Source organism: Cottoperca gobio, chromosome 7, assembly GCF_900634415.1.
Source record: "Cottoperca gobio chromosome 7, fCotGob3.1, whole genome shotgun sequence".
NCBI classification, from domain to species: Eukaryota; Metazoa; Chordata; class Actinopteri; order Perciformes; family Bovichtidae; genus Cottoperca; species Cottoperca gobio.
The window spans coordinates 8,471,584-8,491,024 of record NC_041361.1 but is presented as its reverse complement, the minus strand read 5'-3'; positions in this window follow the sequence as shown (position 1 = coordinate 8,491,024).

The window sequence follows — 19,441 nt, the reverse complement described above, 5'->3', positions numbered from 1 at the left end:
GCTAATGTTATGCTCCTTTCTGTTTGCTAAAATAAGACCAACCATGGGGGAATTTGTGCTCAAGAAACTTGTAAATATTGTTCAAGGAGCAAGTGACATCTTCCTCTTTTGCTCTCTCTTTCTCTTTCTCTTTCTCTGTCACCTCAAACAACATTTCCTCAGACAGTTTTGCCTGCCAGCTGCAGATCATGACCATTGTGCCGAGAGTGGTGGGCATTAGAACACAAGAACAACATGAACTCTAAGAATACAGCAAGCTCTATCAGTCTCTGGTGCTTCTTTAATAACACTAACCAAGCGCGTGATGCAGTGTAATTATTACAGGCTTAGGCTCCGGGGCAGAGCCGTACACAGATCGATCCATCCATCCATCCATCCATCCATCCATCTTTTCATACTTTCATTTTGTTTACTTAGTCGTAGACTTCTCAGTCAAAACTAAAAAGAGTCTCCCCCTCTTTATCGTTCTGTATCTGCGGGCTTTTGTGTCCATTTGTGTACAAATCTGCGTATGTATGTGGGTGATCCTCCAGGCTTACTTTTCCCCACATGAACTGAAACCTTAGAATAGAAATGTGGTCATTTGTGAGGGCACCATCTGTGCACCCATTGGTCTTCTTATTTGTGTGTGTTTGTATGTCAGTGTGTGCAAGCATTACAGTGTAAGTCCCAAGGACATATTAGAGCAGATTTATGCACACCACTGCTGTGTGGAGTTCACGTCTGGCAGCTGACTTCCAGGTTAACCTTATTAGCAGGCCTGTTGTTGCTTGGATGTCCTCTGTCTGTCTACGATTTTTGCTCTTTTAACCCTGACATTCTTTATGGACCTAAATGATGAAGAGGTTTGCTTCAGTCTTAATAAATATTGATTGGGAAAAACTTCCTACCTAGAGCAGTTTGATCCCAACCTTTTACCTTAAGGGATCCTTTTTCTATCTTTGAGTAAACTGACCACCCCCGACAAACGTTAAGTGAAGTTTAGTATTTAGTTTATTTATTTTTCAATGCATAACAATAACAGTGAAGAACAACCGATAAACTCTACAATTAACCCAAATAGTAAACGCAATGACTGCAGGAAGTTTGCATAAAACGAGCCATTTGATGAATTTTGAGCTGATTCTTTCCTGTGAATATTATATTGCAACAATTATTATTTGTCCTGTTAGTTTTAGGAACTTTAAATACTCTGTCTGTATTGTTGTTGTTTTTGTTTTTACAAACAGAGTATTTTTTATTTTAACAATCATACATAATTTTCCTATGCAAGACAAAGCTGCTTAGCAGAGAAAGAAGGCTCTGTGAAGCTTGTGTTCAGGTCTTCACAGAACCTTTATCCTGTAACGTAATGTAATCCTGTGAGATTAAAACATCTATTGAAAATTTTTTTATTTTAAATAATCCAAACAATTTTCTTTAATTTTCTTCACAGAAATGAATGAAATCCAGGGATATAACTGTATATCTATATATTTTAATTCATAAAACTGCAAAAAAAGACCCCCACGTTGGGAACCTCTGACCTCGAGGCTACCTGAGAACCAAACCACATCCGCCCGGAAGAACCCAGCACCACCAGCATGAAATATTCAACAACTCACCAAGGCCTGGCAAGGAATGGAAAAGACAGATAGCCGCAGGTTTGATGTCATCACATCAACTTGAATTCCCATGCATGCATGCAAGCGCACCCATCACATGCACTTAGAACTCAGTAAAAGAAAAAAAAACTAAAACTTGACACGCACACACATTCATCCATCACCACTTCAATGCACACAAACCTTGTCAGTGTGTAATGTCTCTTTCTCTCCCAGGGTGGTATCAGCTGTCATTTAGAGATAATGTCTCAGATGTTTCCATACCTTTCCCTGTCCCCATAGATTCACCACACTGACGCATGTACAATAGCCTTGAAGATAGAACCAATGATATCCTCGCTCCGCTATTCAGCCTCTGTCCTTTTCTCAAAGACTTGATTATGTGTAACCCAATGCCCAGGCACAACACCACAAGCTTGGACCCATTCACTGCAGTTTCCGACAACCTAGAAGAGAGAATTGTAATTCATCCACTGGCTTATGCACGACTTTTTCTTTTTCTTTCATCCCACCCACCTACCACGGGTGGCATGGGCAAGATAGTGTAATCGATCTGTCAAAAGCCTTATGCCAAAGGGGAATCATACGATCCTTCTTAGTTGCTGTCGGCCCTTGATCAGGAATCAGGCCATCTATTATCTGTAACAGCAGAGATAGGATCGCGTGCAACGTCATGATGTCTCCCTGTCAGCCAAGGAGAGGTGGACTCGACGCTTTCTTCAAAAGCAACGTCTTTGAAGAGGCATTTTCTGCTTTTTCCTCGAAGTGGTCCGCATTAAAACATAGTGCCTCAAATGTCATTGGCCTCTTTTCTCCCAGCAACAGAGAGCGAGGAGCAACAGAGGTATAGTCAGAACGTTTGAATCACTTGATCACGAGCAACAAGCTTCAGCTCAGCTGACAAGTACTTGCAATAATCACCGCATACATGTTTTAAAGCTCATACCTCATGTTAAACGCACTCATTCATGCTTATCACTTTGATAGGATTAAAGGTCATGCTGGCCCTAGTTTTATACCATGACAAGATTGTTTGTACTGTTTTATGTATTATATCTTACACTAATACGCCAACACATTTATAATTTCTGATCTTTTTTCTGGATGGAGCTTTAAAAATTCTCTGTGATGGGATCAACAGTAAATCCACATGAAGCTGATTGGCAGCAGTTCTGCACACCTCTGGAATACCGACACGCTCAGAGGCTGTTAAAGTGTAGATCTATGGTTGAGATAATCAAAGCTGATATTTGGCGCAGCTAATTGATTCCTTATCAGTTTTATTTTTATCAGATTGCTCTGGCATTTTAACTTCATTTTACATCTCTTCCCATCTCCCGGCTTAGTCGCTTTTGCACTACTGGCCCAGGATAGACTTTTCTGGGCATCATAGTTAATATTCAAATCACTTTATTTTCATTTGGGTTTTTTTCAGCCTCAAAGGACCTCCCACTTGCCCTTTCAGCTTCTTGAACAGATAAAAATGGAAAATCATGAGAGAATATTAATGGGAGAAAGTGATTTCAGAGCTGAGTTGCTGAATAGAATGACGTGAGTGATAACTATCATGCTATATCTGCTTCCTCATTACCCTTTCCCTGTCCTGTGAGTATTCTCTGTTGTGACTATGTTTACCCAAATAAAAATGCAATGGCAAAATAAAATGAAGTATTATTTGAGGGGATATTATCATAATGAACAGTTTTGTTCTATTCTCAGTCATTTATAGCATGTATCTCATATTTGCGCCAAATGCAGAGCCAAATGGCGGGTTTCAATGAAGAAGAGAGAATAACTATGTAGATTGCAGAGTAAGTGGTCAGAGAAGTGATTTTGAACTGAGGCTCAGTCATTATTTACCTATTTAGAATACCCTCAAGGCAAATGTGGGAAACCCTTTTATGTTGAGTGGAAAGCTAAGATAAAAGTCAAACAGAAAAAAAAGTACAATTGTGTGGAACTTAAAATTGGCCAATACAAAAGATTTCACAAAACTGAAGTATCACTTCCATAGTTCCATAGGTGTGGTCCGATTGGCCGGCCACCTACTTTACGCCCCTGGCCTGATTTGGCGTCGCAGCCAGTGTGATCACATCAGTAAAATGGTCTCTAGTTTTCCTCTTTTTTAAGTTAGTTGGCTCCTTTCTTTTTCTCTATTTTTCTCTGAGAACAGAGAAAGTGCTTTGAAGCGCTTTGGATTAACTGTGTTGTGTGTAAAGGGCTGTATAAATAAAGTTGAGACGAGATTCTGTGATGTTTTTGTCAACACCAAAGTTACTCAATCTGCCCCAATAATCTGTATATATCTCTGAAACAACATGTCCAAATCCCCAAATCTACCTCACGCTGTAGTAGAACTGCAGAGCAAAGATGCTTGCAGCTGAGCTACCGATCGACCAAGTGAGGCTATTTGTTTTCAACCCACTTACTGGCATTAAAAATAATTAAAGAAAGGGCAGCTTCAATGAGCACGTCCCATCTGCCTGAGAGGAAATGACACATTTAATATCCTGCTCAACCTAGTATAGCAGATGTACAGCTCCACCTCATGTGCCGGTTGTCACAGAGAAGGAGGCTCAGATCCAATTAGAGAAGAAGTTTCATTTACAGAAACATCAATATAAACAAAACGTTGTCGAAACGCGCTTCCGAAATGATGATAAAAAGCGTCAGAAACTAAACGGTCATGATGTTTGACGCCGGGGAAACTGCAGCCTTCATTCAGGGTGATAAAGTGACTTAATATCCACAGTGTCTGGGCTGCTCTGTTCAGTGGTGCCCGGAAAAATTACCGTCATCAATAAATGATAAATGTCACAACAGAGGAGAGGCTATTTCTCCGCTGAGGAGCTGGATCACAGTACTGATGGATACAGGACGTTCGCTCCTCTGCTCTCAGCGATAAGTGGAGAGGCAGAGGTTGAGACATTGGAGGGGAATGGAAAACTAATTCATTTGGGATAATGTTGAGGAAGAGGTGCCGATAACGATAGCACCAGTCAGTATTAGAATAATGATCAATCCAGGTACCAGCAAATTGTGGCTATAATTGCCTTTTAGCTAGCTTCAGCTTTCATAAACACAATATACTATTAAAAAAAACTTTGTTTTGTTTTGCAGTATTGCGACAGGGCTAAAGTGATTCAACCATGAGTCACCTCAGATGTAATAAATGCATCAATAGAGCTGTTGTACCTCTGAGCCATGTTTTAACACTCATTGTAAAACATTTACACGCTAAAGTGAAGAACAATTGCACTGTTCTTGTACTGCAGATGATTTCAGTCTTTGGAGACCAATACCAATACCTATGCTGATGGACTGTATCATGTACATATTGTACCTGCACAGAACAGATTTCTTCCACGTCACTGGATTTATTTCTCCTGAGGCAGTGACTACTATACAATAACAATTTTAGCTGCTGCTTGGTCGTATGGGAGGTGCAGTCTGGCGTAATGATGGCTGTGAGCTCAGTTCAGCAATTAGTGTGCTCACTCAACACAGCGGTAGAGCATTGAATATAGATGTGTGCGGGACCAGAGCAAGTACAAAATCATCATTATCGACACTGCGTGAAAACCAAAAACAAGTCTATATAAAGTCTATATAATGTATATATTTATGAATCTTTTCACACATCAGTGCTTAAATACTGCTGCTTTGCAAAAAGTAATCTTAGTAACAGCTACAGTTGTGCGTATTGATGCAAATTCAGTGGCTTTGAACATCTGTAGAATTAAATATTTGACCAAGAATGTATTTTTGTGTCCTCAACACCACTGACACACCCATATCATACTGCAGATATTTGTGGACCTTACTGCCAACAAGTTTTACCCTACAGACACATCACTGAGGTGTTGCTGCAGCACAGCACTTGGCAAAAAGGCTGTAATTTCTGTCATAGACATGTGAGACGCACCTCACCATTCGATGCCACCTACCTCATCTCTCTGTGGGAGCAGACCAACAGAGAGATATTTGTCATTTCAATCCATAACACGTCTCAGTACATCTCATTTCACACAGACCGCTGGCTAATGAGATCTGTCAACCATGTGCTCCGGGCCTGCACATCTCTCATTTTTGCTAACATACAATGTATATGCTACACTATATACACACACACACACACACACACACACACACACACACACACACACACACACACACACACACACACACACACACACACACACACACACACACACACACACACGGCAAACACAACAGATGCATTGGAGTGTGTGTGTGTGTGTGTGTCTGTGTATGTGTGCAGACACACACCCACTTCTTTGTCCTTACTAACTTCTCAGACTGTACTTGTAACTCATAAAACTCGGCACTCAGGTGCCGTTTTATCACCTCGGTGTGTATTGTCTTGGCTACATTTCCGCTACACTGACATTGGAAAATTACACCTGACATACTTTAATATTTGATAAAGCTTGCTTACTACTTTGCTGGTTGACTTGTGCTCTAATATAATAGCTGGAAGCTAGAGCTTGATGAAAAACGACCTGTTGTTCCGCACCACCCCTCTCAAGTTATAAATCAACCCAAGGACTGTCATTTGCTTTTATTGACCAAGAACATTTTCCGTCCATTTCATTAATTTTAAATGAGGCTTTATTCACTTTAGAGCCTGCTTTGGGAACCATGTTTTATATTGTTTCCAACGTTTTCATATTCATACACATGGGTTTCAGCACACATCAGTCTTTTTTAAAGCTAACTGGTGACACATGCAGTGCTGTATTTCCTAAACTACTTTAAGAACTTGTTTATTGTGTACGTGTTTCAGATGGTGGATGGCCATTTTGGGTCTGAAAACATTCCCCAAGCCTGCTGACAGATAAGGTTGAATGTCACCAGCATTGGATATGATGTAAACTATAGTTTTCCTCTGCTGTTTCTTTCTCAAAACCATTTGGACAACACACATATTTCCACACCACTGCCCCAACCAAATAAGGTTCAATGATGTAACATTGATTATCCCATTTGGTTGGAAAGTATGACATCTGTTTTGGACCTGGTATGCAGCTGTATGTGTTGTCTGAGCAATTATTGCAAGCCGCCAGTGTTGGCCTTTTGTCCACACAGAGTTTCCTTCAGCTGACATTGAGGACATGCCAATACTGTAAGTGTTATTAATTAGGCTGAATATCTTCCTCGAGTAACAGTGAACTTTATTAAATGTTTGTTTCTATCCGATACCATTACGCAATTATTAGGAGTTGGTTCATTGAGATAAGCAGCGTGATTAAAAGAGTGATGGTCTAACCTCAAATGGTAAAATACAATGTAGAAAACTCAATGAAAATGAGGATAACGCCAGCACATCCACGTGTTTTGATTGGATACGCACTATTGAGAGGCAGAGCTAACAACCTTGAACAAGCTAATTTGTGTAGATTTCTACAAGCTGTTTTTTCAACCCACAATGGCCGAAGGAGAAGAAGAGATCGATTTGGTCGCAGATATAATTACAACGCCATTTTCAAGACAAACTTTTCAAGAAAAGCTAGACATCGTGAGAAGAGAACAGCCAACCCCGACGCTAGCGAGCCTATCACAGCCGGGAAAAGGGTTTGTCCGCCACTTTCAAATCCCTAATTACGAGCGGTACCCCGGCTCACAGCCTCCGAGAGGCACTGCAAATTGTACTGCTGGGAATGCCTGCTATTTACAACTAAATGTTTCGGAAATATTAATATAACTCTGTTGTACTTGACTATGTTAAGGTGATGCAACGCCCGGTTATACTGCATTTCTGTCTAAATGTATAGTTTCTAGAGCCATGGCGTCATAATGATGGTATTAAGAGGTGGAATAATTCAGGTAGGACTGTGTAGGACATCACTGAAGGCCTAGGTGTCAAATGCACGGCCCGCCACTGATTGTTAGCAGTTCCAGCAAATAATGATTTCCTCTCGAAACTTCTCAGATGGTTTATTATAATATAATATAATATTACCCAACAATCATCTCACTACCCCTAAGAATCATCTTGTGATTCTTAGAAGGTCCCACGCCCCTAGGTTGGGAACCACTGACTTAAAATACCTAACTGTACTGTATTTAAAGAAGTTCAAGCTCCACCTATTTAACAATCTAATAAAGGGATATATAGTAATACATTAGTCACAATGACTAGGGAGGGTACTTACTTTTTGTATTTTAAGTATATTTTGGGATATCTTCTTTACTTTTTCTTCTTTTACTTTAAATTCAGGATTTTAACTTGTAATGTTGTATTTTCACATGAATGTGAAAAACTGTGTGTGCTTAAATAACCCTCCATTGTGTTCTGCTTAATAATCAAAGTCAAATATAGAGTTTTGATCCAGGTTATGAAATACTTTATATAATATACAGATGTCAATGGAATCCCTGATCTCTCGCTTGGTCTTGTCAGCTTTCCTGGTGATGAAACTCCATTCATCTCTCTCTCTCTCTCTCTCTCTTTCTCTCTCTCGGTGCATGCAGGGAGTTTGGTTGTGTGAGTGAGACGCTGAGCGGGTGCTATTTCGATACTTTTTTTTTGTTTATTTATTTAATAATGTGTTTGATTTAACTTAGTTCATTGGTGACAGTTTGATTTAGTTTACTTTTTGGTGTGTTTTCGTGGATAGTCGGGGTGCTTTCGGGTGTTTTTCTCCTGCCGGTGTTCTGCCGGCCGGTGTCTGACGTCACGCCAATTGGAGACTACACCAAGGAAGCATGGGATCAAAATATCAGCCGGCTTCCCGTGTAGCGTTGAGGAGATCGGGTTAGCTGTGGGAGACAAGGTCGGCAAGCACGGCAGTGTGAAGTCTCTGGCACGGATGAACGGGGCAGTTGTCATCTTCCTGAACCAGGTGGAGCGGGTGCACCGCATCATCGAGACAGGTATTACGGTGAGCGGAGTGTTTGTGCAGGTGATGCCACTCACTCTGACCGCAACCAAAGTTGTAATATCAAATGTCCCTCCAGAGTTTTTAAAAAAAGGACACAAATATATGAAACTTCTTTTTACAGGAGACTCACAGCGACGGCTTTAACGAGATAGACTGGAGGAGGGAGTGGGAAGGGGAAGTCATTTTAAGCCACAACACATCTCTTAGTGGAGGAGTGGGCTTCCTCTTCTCCAAATCTTTTACTCCAGTCTCACTGGAGGTCGAGCATTTTATCGAGGGGAGGTTGCTTTTTAATGCTGTTTTTATAAATGTGTATGCCCCTACAATCGGTGCAGAGAGGAAGTTGTTTTTACAAAAAATTAATGATGTTTTAAATAGCTGTGCCTCGGAGGATTTTTTATTCTTGGGGGGAATTTTAATTGTACAGAAAATGCTTTTTGAGATCAGAACCACGCAGAGCCGCATCCAGCGTCCCAGCATGTTCTGAGGCAGCTGGTCCGCTCTCATGGTCTGGTGGATGTATGGTGGAGGATGAACACAGATGCTAAACAATACACATGGTCCCACTGCAGAGAAAATAAGATTTCCTCTGCCAAGTTAGATCGTATTTATTGTTTTAAACATCATTTTAACATTGTTAAAATGTGCAATATTATACCTGCTGGTTTTACAGATCACTCTTTGCTTTTATGTAATGTTTTTATTAGAAATGTGTTGCCAAGAAGCGCATACTGGCACTTTAATTCAGTTTTAACATTTGATAAAACATTTAGAGAAGCTTTTATTTATTTCTGGAGTGTTTTTAGGCAGAGGAAGGGTGATTTTCATTTTTTTAACAGTCTTAGGCAGTGGTGGGACAATGGTAAGACTGAAATTAAAATGCTTTGTCAGCAGCACACCCTCAATGTCACACATGACATCACCAGATCTATGAAAGACCTGGAGGGTGATATAGTGGAACTAGAACAAATCAGTGAGTCCACAGGAGATTGAGGATATATTGAAATCCGTAAAAAGTAAAGTAAAAAAAATGGCATTAGCCAAAGTACAGGGCGCACTGGTCCGGACCCGGTTCCAAAACGCCACCGAAATGGATGCTCCATCCAGCTTTTTCTTCGACCTGGAGAAGAAGAACGGACAGAAGAGGGTAATCCACTCACTGCTCTCAGTCACAGGGCAAGAAATAACGGAAACAAGCAAGATCAGTTTTTATTCCTCCCTATACTCGAGTGAGTATGAGGGGGGGAAACGCTTTTAGAGAGGTTTTTAGGGGGACTACCTCAGGTATCCGAGGAAACCAACTCACAGCTGGAGGGGTCGTTGACTACACGGGAGCTACAGGCTGCTTTGCAGAAAATACAAGGACGGTGGGCTCCCGGTATCGACGGCCTCACTGTTGAGTTTTTTAAAGCATATTGGGACATTTTAGCAACAGATCTTTTAGATGTTTTTAACGAGAGTCTGGCCTCTGGTTCCATGCCGATGTCCTGCCGCAGGGCCGTGATAACGCTCCTGCCCAAGAAAGGAAACCTGCAGGACATCGGAAACTAGCGCCCTGTGTCTTTGCTGTGTGTGGATTACAAGCTTTTGTTCAAGGCTCTGGCCACCAGGCTGGGGGGGGGGGGGGGCTATGGAGCAGGTCATCCACCGGGACCAGACCTACTGTGTGCCCGGCAGGTCCATGGTAGATAATGTCTACCTAATTCGAGATGTTTTGGAGGTCTCCAGCTCATTGGGCTTTGATACTGGTCTGATTTCTCTAGACCAGGAAAAGGCCTTTGACCGCGTTGAGCACAACTTCCTCTGGAAAGTAATGGAGAAGTTTGGGTTCAGCTCTGGTTTCATAGGCAAGATCAAGGTGTTGTATAGTGAAGTTGAGAGTGTGCTGAAGTTCAATGGTAGTCTGTGTGCTCCTTTTAGAGTGTATAGAGGGGTCCGGCAGGGCTGTGCTCTGTCGGGGATGCTCTATGCGCTCTCCCTGGAACCTCTCCTCTGAAAAATATGCTACAACCTACAAGGTTTGTTTTATCCGCATACGCAGACGATATTATTGTTTTTATTACAATTTATTAACAGATATAGTAGATAGTTTTAGTGTAACATCGGCAGCGGAGGTAAATTGGAAGAAAAGTGAGGCCCTCGCTGTCGGGGAGTGGCGGTCTCCCAGTTCTTCCCCAGAGCCTCACCTGGAGAACTGACGGCCTGAAATATCTTGGTGTGTTTTTAGGAAAATAAATTATTGTCCAGAAGAACTGGGAGAACGTCACAGAAAAGATTCAGTGAAAGCTTTCCAAGTGGAAGTGGCTGCTCCCTCAGATATCTTTTAAAGGTAGGGTTTTGGTTTTAAACAACCTTGTAGCATCTCAATTGTGGCACCGTCTAACCTGTGTAGACCCTCCCTCAGGTATTTTAGCAAAACTACAGAAAGAAATCGTGGACTTTTTTTGGGATGGTCTACACTGGGTGCCACAGGGGGTGCTGTTTTTATCCAGAGAGGAGGGGGGACAGGGCCTTGTCCACCTGGCCAGCCGAACAGCCACTTTTAGACTTCTGTTTTTACAAAAATATCTTACCGGCTCGGCTGATTTGCTGTGACCAGCTGCATTCTCAGACATATAAATAACCTGGGGCTGGATGTTGCTCTGTTTTTAACTGATTCTAATTTTTAAAGTTAAATGGGCTGCCTCCATTTTATCAGGGTATTTTTAAGTCTTGGGCCCTTTTTAATCATAAAAGGTGTCCAAAGTCGGACTCTCTGCACTGGTTGTTGAAGGAGCCTTTGATTTACAGAGCCAGGCTGGACGTCAGCAGCAGCAGCACACCCGGCCCGATGGTGGCGCTCTGCAGGTCCAAAACCCTGTGCTTGCAGCAACTGGTGGATGCAGTGGGGCCGACACTGAGCGATGCCCGAGCCCTGGGCTTTCTGCTGGGTCTGACCTCCGCTCGAGTGGCCAAGAGGATTCTGGAGCTGTGGAGCCAGAGGCTCTCTGGGAAGGAGAGGAGCCAAATAAAAGACTACAGTGACAGGAAGGTTTCTCCAGACCCAGCAGACCCTTTTCCGGAGATCAACCTGAGCCCAGGGCTGGGAGAAATGACCGGTCCCCTAATCAAGGTCACTAACCCAGCAGGACTGACGCTGCACAGAGCTGACAAAAAGACTCTATATACGAACTGTGTGAAAAGCATCGACAAGAAAGGCCTGTGCAGCAGACCCTCCACTGTGTGGAGTAACAGACTGGGTCGAGGAAGTGGACCAGCCCCACAGTGGGTTTTTTTCAAAGAGCAGACAGCCGACCTCCAGTGGAAGATTTTACATGGTGCCGTCGCTTGTAACGTTTTTATCTCTGTCATTAATCCTGCTGTTTTTAACAAGTGTCTATTCTGCAATTTACGTGAGACTCTATTCCATGTTTTTACTGAGTGTAAGAGACTCACAGAGTTTTTCTCTCTTTTAACATTGTTTTTTAGTCTTTTTAACGTAGTTTTTACCGAGAGTGTTTTTATCATGGGAGTTGCCTACAAAAAAGACAACAAAGAAAAGTGGCAGCTCCTAAATTTCCTCTCGGGAGATGCTAAAATGGCCATATACATTAGCAGGAAACAGAGTTGGGGCATGAGGCCAAGACAGTGTGGCTCTGTAACATCAGGGCAAGATACAAACATACCGGGGATCTCGACACTTTTAAAGAACGTTGGTGTTTTAGAAATATTATCTGCACTGTGAATAATGAATATTTACACTTTGCACAGTGTTTTATTGGATCATTTTTATATATTTATAGAATTGTTATTTATAAATATATTTTTGATATGATAATATGATTTTTCATTACACTTTATTAGTAAACTGTTTATTGTTTTAAGAATATGTAAATAAAGTGTTTTTGAAAAATCAAAAATCTCTCTCTCTCTCTCTCTCTCTCTCTCTCTCTCTCTCTCTCTCTCTCTCTCTCGCTCTCTCTGTGTTTGTGTTAGTCATGCATGTGCATATACTGCAACAGGCTTAATTTCTCTCAAGATCTCAAGATTCTGCATTCAAACCTTGTTTATTTCAATATTATATGATGACTGTTAAATAAAACAATAAAACACTGACATATTCAGAAGGACATGCCTGCAGTTGATGCGATGTGGATCATGATTTAATTTCCCCATGGTCTAAATCATAGTCCTTGGAGACTGCTTGATGGACAACCATACTGTAAGTTGTTTATACTCCAATGAATTTTTTTTAATTAGCAGACTTTCTAAGTATGTAAAACAACTACTCTTGGATCCTGAGGAGGGAGCCCACCAGATAGATTACAAAGACTGATATAGTGACAGTTATTCCCTCCTTTCTGATCTAAATGCTGGAACATATTCCAAAATCCTATGAATATTCACAAGAATAGTATGGCCCTTAAAGGCCAGTCGGGGCTCTGTTAAGCAGCCAGTGCTCTTGGCATGAATGACAGTGTCTCACTCCATCTTCATCCCCAGTGCTGGGTGATTATCAGAGGCAACATGGAGCATTTGGGTACAGAGAGTATACAGCAATCTTTGTCAGCTGTTGACAGAAAATTAAAGGGCCTATGAAATTATATTTCGTCAGTGTTATTGGGCTTGGTATATGATAGAGGTTGCATATCTATTGTGAAATGTGCCATATATATATTTTTAATATTGATTGCCGCCAGTGTTCGTCTGCGTTACAGCCGCCGCCAGTGTTCGTCTGCGTTGAAGCGTCCAGCAAAGACTGCTGTCAATTATCACGAGAAAGAATGGACAACAATCGATCGTCAAGGATAATTGTGAAGCGATGTGTTGTATGGGGATGTGGGGCCGTCTCCAAATCTAGCTTTCTGTGGCCAAAAGATGATACAATGTTGCGTTTATGGACAAGACAAGTGCGTTGATGAAACCGATGATTTGTGTGCAGCACTTTGAGAGATCGTGTTTCGAACAAACTATGCTCGCCAAGGAAATTAGATTAAAAAAGAATTTAAAACTGAACGCAGATGCTGTTGACTACAATACTGCTGAGACCCCAGCCAGCACAAGCCAGCACGCCGATTCAAACACGACAGTCCTCCACCAAAGAGACGACGAAATGCATTCGCCAAAAGGGAGAGAGCAAAGGTAAGGCATGCTACTTGTTTACTGTATTTATTGTTTCAAGCATAAAGCCATAATCGGTCTAAGCCTACTGTATGTAACAAGTTTACACCAGGCCCTAGCCAATATCTGTGTGTTATTGTTTGCTTTAGCTAATTACACTTCATCAGCTTAATTAAGTATAGATTCAATGTTTATAACAGGCTTCCCCATTTTATTCTGTAGTTTGAGTAAAAGCGTGAGTCTATTTAACTTTTAACTATCACCATATTATTACATAGGTATTGAAACATTGGTGAATGAAGCCACTGACAGAACTGAGGATACCTGTATGATCAGCGACCATCTATTGGACATCCACACTGGGGAGGAAGCTGTGTGTACACCAGTAAGTATATAGACTGTACATCATCTGTACATTACAGTTGTAGTACCAGTAGACCTGCACATGACGTGTTAAAAATACAATCACCACATGCATTTACATAATTCATATGTTTGTTTAATTTGATATCATTGCTCTCTCAATCAATTCAACCACATCTTTTATTATGAATGTTATTAGATATTTTCTTTACGCAGACATGTATAAGCATGTAATACAATTTCAAGCTGGTTTGAAAGATTTATTAGTAAAGTTGTGTTTTGTACATTTCAGACATGTCAGAAAGAAATTGCTGTGCAGACGGATCCCCCTCCACGGACACCAAAGGTCCATGCAGGCGCGACCACGTGTCAGGTTAGCTGGACTGCAAGTTCCAATCCAAGTTGGTTGTTCCAAAGGTCAGCATCATAATATACAGGACTGTCTCAGAAAATTAGAATATTGTGATAAAGTTCTTTATTTTCTGTAATGCAATTAAAAAAACAAAAATGTCATGCATTCTGGATTCATTACAAATCAACTGAAATATTGCAAGCCTTTTATTATTTTAATATTGCTGATTATGGCTTACAGCTTAAGAAAACTCAAAAATCCTATCTCAAAAAATTAGAATAGTTCCTCAGACCAAGTAAAAAAAAAAGATTTATAACAGCAAAACAAAATCAAACATTTGAAAATGTCCATTAATGCACTCAGTACTTGGTTGGGAATCCTTTTGCACGGATTACTGCATCAATGCGGCGTGGCATGGAGGCAATCAGCCTGTGGCATTGCTGAGGTGTTATGGATGCCCAGGATGCTTCAATAGCGGCCTTTAGCTCATTAGCATTGTTGGGTCTGGTGTCTTTCAGCTTCTTCTTCACAATACCCCACATATTCTCTATGGGGTTCAGGTCAGGGGAATTGGCAGGCCAATCGAGGACAGTAATGCCATGGTCAGTACACCAGTTACTGGTGGTTTTGGCACTGTGGGCAGGTGCCAGATCATGCTGGAAAATGAATTCCTCATCTCCATAGAGCTTTTCAGCAGACGGAAGCATGTAGTGCTCTAAAATCTCTTGGTACACAGCTGCATTTACTCTGGGCTTGATGAAACACAGTGGACCAACACTAGCAGCTGACATGGCTCCCCAAACCATCGCTGACTGTGGGAACTTCACACTGGATTTCAAGCAACTTGGATTTTGCTCCTCTCCAGCCTTTCTCCAGACTCTGGCGCCTTGACTTCCAAATGAAATACAAAACTTGCTTTCGTCTGAAAAGAGGACTTTGGACCACTCTGCAACTGTCCAGTGCCTCTTTTCCATAGCCCAAGTCAGACGCTTCTTCCGTTGTCTTGAGTTCAGAAGTGGCTTGACCATGGGAATACGGCTATTGTAGCCCATTTCCCGGACACGTCTGTGAACAGTGGCTTTTGATACCTGGACTCCAGCTTCAGTCCACTGTCTTTGAAGCTCCCCCAAATTCTGGAAGCGACTCTTCTTCACAATGCTGTTAAGGCTGCGGTCATCTCTCTTGGTTGTGCAGCGTTTCCTGCCACATTTCCCCTCTTCCAACAGACTTTTTGTGGATGTGCTTTGAAACTGCACTCTGTGAACAGCTTGCTCTTTGAGACATTTCTTTTTGTGTCTTACCCTCCTGATGGAGGGTGTCAATGATGGTCCTCTGGACAGCAGTCAGATCAGCAGTCTTCCCCATACTTGTGATTTAGTTTACTGAACCAAGCTGAGTGTTTTTCAAGGCTCAGGAAACCCTTGCAGGTGTTTCGAGTTAATTAGACGATTCAAGTGATTCCTTGAACACCCTACTAGTATACTTTTTCATGATATTCTAATATTTAGACATAGGATATTTGAGTTTTCTTAAGCTGTATGCCATAATCAGCAATATTAAAATAATAAAAGGCTTGCAATATTTCAGTTGATTTGTAATGAATCCAGAATGTATGACATTTTTGTTTTTTTAATTGCATTACAGAAAATAAAGAACTTTATCACAATATTCTAATTTTCTGAGACAGTCCTGTATATATATATATATATACACACACACATAGATACATACATACATACATACATACATACATACATACATACATACATACATACATACATACATACATACATACATACATACATACATACATACATACATACATACATACATGCATACATATTATATATAATGCTTGATTATAAAACATATTTTTTGCAGAGTATGTTACTGAACTCTTGACTGAGACTCAATGCTTTGTGCCAAGACAATGTTGATGAGGAACCTTTTGAAGTCCACTCAGCAGTCGGTGGAAGAACCAAACAAGAGGGATGCTGTTGTGCTGTATAGAAGCAGATTCATTCACTGAACTGACATTGTGTTTTGTTATTGACTCTAATAAAGTGCTGGATACTTGAACGACGTGTAGTTGTCAGATGGAAACGTAGCACAGATCTTTTGAATGGCACATGATAGCATTATGTGGTTCTTACCATGTATTCCCCGGCAGAATCTCACCGGCGGTACGCCACATAGCGATACATTCTGTAACATACAAGCTAATACATGTCAATGGTAATATATATATATATATAGTATACAGACTATACTTTATAAACCAGCGCTGTCCTCCGGTCTGTTTGTTAGCTAATAGCTAATGCTTTATATACAGCCTCGTAATAAATGACGTTTGACATCAGACACAACGATAGAACCTCAACCGCAAAAACTTCGAGAAAGAATCAAGTTATCAAGCTTTACAGACGTCGATGTGTCCAAGTAGAGAAATAATTGAATATTTAGGGATCGAGCAATTTGCGGACAACTAGTCGGGTTCATAACAATTCAAGGAAACCAAGCTATCGACTCGATATAGGATAGCTTGCCATCTATTTTGCGATCGAGGATAATGTTTTTATTGAAAAGTTATATGAACTATAGTCAAATGTATATACCTGCCTGTGTTCTGTTGTCGCACAGGATCTCCGCCAAATCCAGATTCACCGTCACCATCATCCGCATGTTTGCTCCCGTCTGTGTCTAAATCTTGAATACTGTGTCTGGAGCTGCTCTGTTTTCACCACGTTAAACTCGCCCGCATGATCTAAATCCACGACACCGGCATCCTCTTCAATGAACTCCTCTTCTTGAAGGTGCAACAAGTGACGACTCATTGTCACTCGATTCTGTCGAAATATCCGAGCCAGAGTCCGACATCGCCACGTCTGCCGCTTCTGTCGTGCTGTCTGTGTATACTGGTGGACTGTATTCTACTTGTGACGTCAGAACACGGCGTCGGGTGTTTCCGGTAGCGGCAATGTAAACATCGGTGGTCGACATATTAAATCATGATTTAATAAATACTGCGATCATTGTGTACATAAATAACACATCATTTTCCACCACAAATAGCATTTACTATCATCAGTAGAAATTCATGTTTATCATTTCGTAGGCCCTTTAATTGCATTTTCTCAATTTCTAATGCTTTAAATGATTAGATGAAAAACAGGCTGTAAATCAAATGTTTTTTTCAATCTGTGGTTTGATATGCTGCAGAAAGAGTCATGAGAGGAGTCACATTACACGCCAAGGAGGACACAAATGTTTTTAAGAGTAAGTGTGAGTGTGCATGGGGGTGGAAGATAAAGGGTTCAGTATTCACAGTAACACAATAGTCACACCCTGCAATGCAGCTTCATTATGTGACAGTGTCTACTTCACATATGGTGAAACTGCAACACGTGTGCTGTAAAAACACACGTGAAATGCATTTCATTCGTTTGTCCTTCAGTGTGGGCACAGGCTTTGGCCTAACACAATAAATTGAAGAGTGATGGGCAAATTCAATTTCACCTCTCTTGTACCTACACACTTACAGTGCAATGAGAACACATAACAAAAGACGTCTGATCAAAAAAAAAGCCATCCTATTATAATAGATTTCCATTTGGGCTTGCAAGTGCACGATGCTACACATGTGTAGGCATGACCACATTCACTCAAAAACACATGGCAATGAATTATTCAGGTTGAGAACTAAGAAGCAGATGACTAATGCTGCCCCTGAAAAATAAATATAAATGTATGTACAACAATATTTAGTTTTGTGTTGTGTGGCCTTGGGACAATCAGCCTGCCGAGCCCTACCATCAGCCGGGGTATCTGCCGGTGCTGCAGGTATGCCGAGACTGCAACAGAATAAATCTATTTAAGTTTAAGCAACTAAGTCTTAATGAGGAAGGCATGTGGCGTTATTACTGAATATACGGACAAAGTTGATCCAAAAGAGGATGGTTGGTCAAGGACCACAAGTCAACTTGGTTTCTTTTAACCATGATGACTAAGGTCTCCTAACTTAACTTAAGTAGAAATTTCGACTTAAACCACAATGTTTCCCTAACCTTAACTAAGTACTTGTTTTTAAAACAAACCATAAACTCAAACCTTATTAAGTTATTCTTGTGCATAAAACCTCTTGGGATTTGACACTTTGATAAGAACAGAAATCATCAGCATTAAATCAGATTAATTTCCTAAGCAGAACATTTGGTCATTGTTTAGATGAACACATTCACTGATGTCTCCTAATGTCAGAAATGTGTGTTAATACTGTTCGACTAATCCCTTAATCAGTAATATCACGGTTAAAATAAGGAATTAGGAGCAGACACATTACATTTCCATGGTAAATGTAAGTGCTATTACAATACCAGGCAGAAATACTTCCTTCACTCAGTATGTGCATTTTGATGTCATTATAAAACAAAAAAACAGGTTTGAGTCAAACAACTCACGGACCAAATATGAACTATTGTCATTTAGAATAAATGAAATGCAGATTGTCGTTTTGAAGTAGACATGTGTTTTAATCACATGTCTGTGAACACAATTTTACAGCCAAAACAAAACCAGAGAGCGTTCAATCCGACAGTCCTCTTGGGGAACTTTGACAACAAAGCAAAAGCGCACAGTCGTCTGTGGCGCCGAGGGAAGCAACAGCAGAGAGCGAGCAAGTGACATTGACAATTTAAATAGACCTGGTTGTTGATGGCAAGACAAAAGCTCACTTGACACAGAGTAATTCATTTCAAGCGATTCAGCTTCAGGACACACTTTGTGAAGTTTACTTTACGACACACAGGAAGGATTTAGGACTTATTGAATTGTTCCATGAATCATTAGCAAGGAAATGAATATAGAAGGACTCAAGGACATCACCTGAAAGAGTCGATTATTATATGAGATTTGGCATAGAGTAGTTTGCTTGTCTGTGGTTCATGCTGTCAAACCAGATTTTAATTACATGCTGCTGAATACACCACTTCCCTCCAGCACCCGAGGAATATCTGCTGCTATAGCACTGAGAACACATGCTGCAATAATCAAAAAGGTTGTTGAAGTGTTGGATAGTCAGGAAGAGTTGAATGTTGTGTGTGTTTCTCTGTGTGTTATTA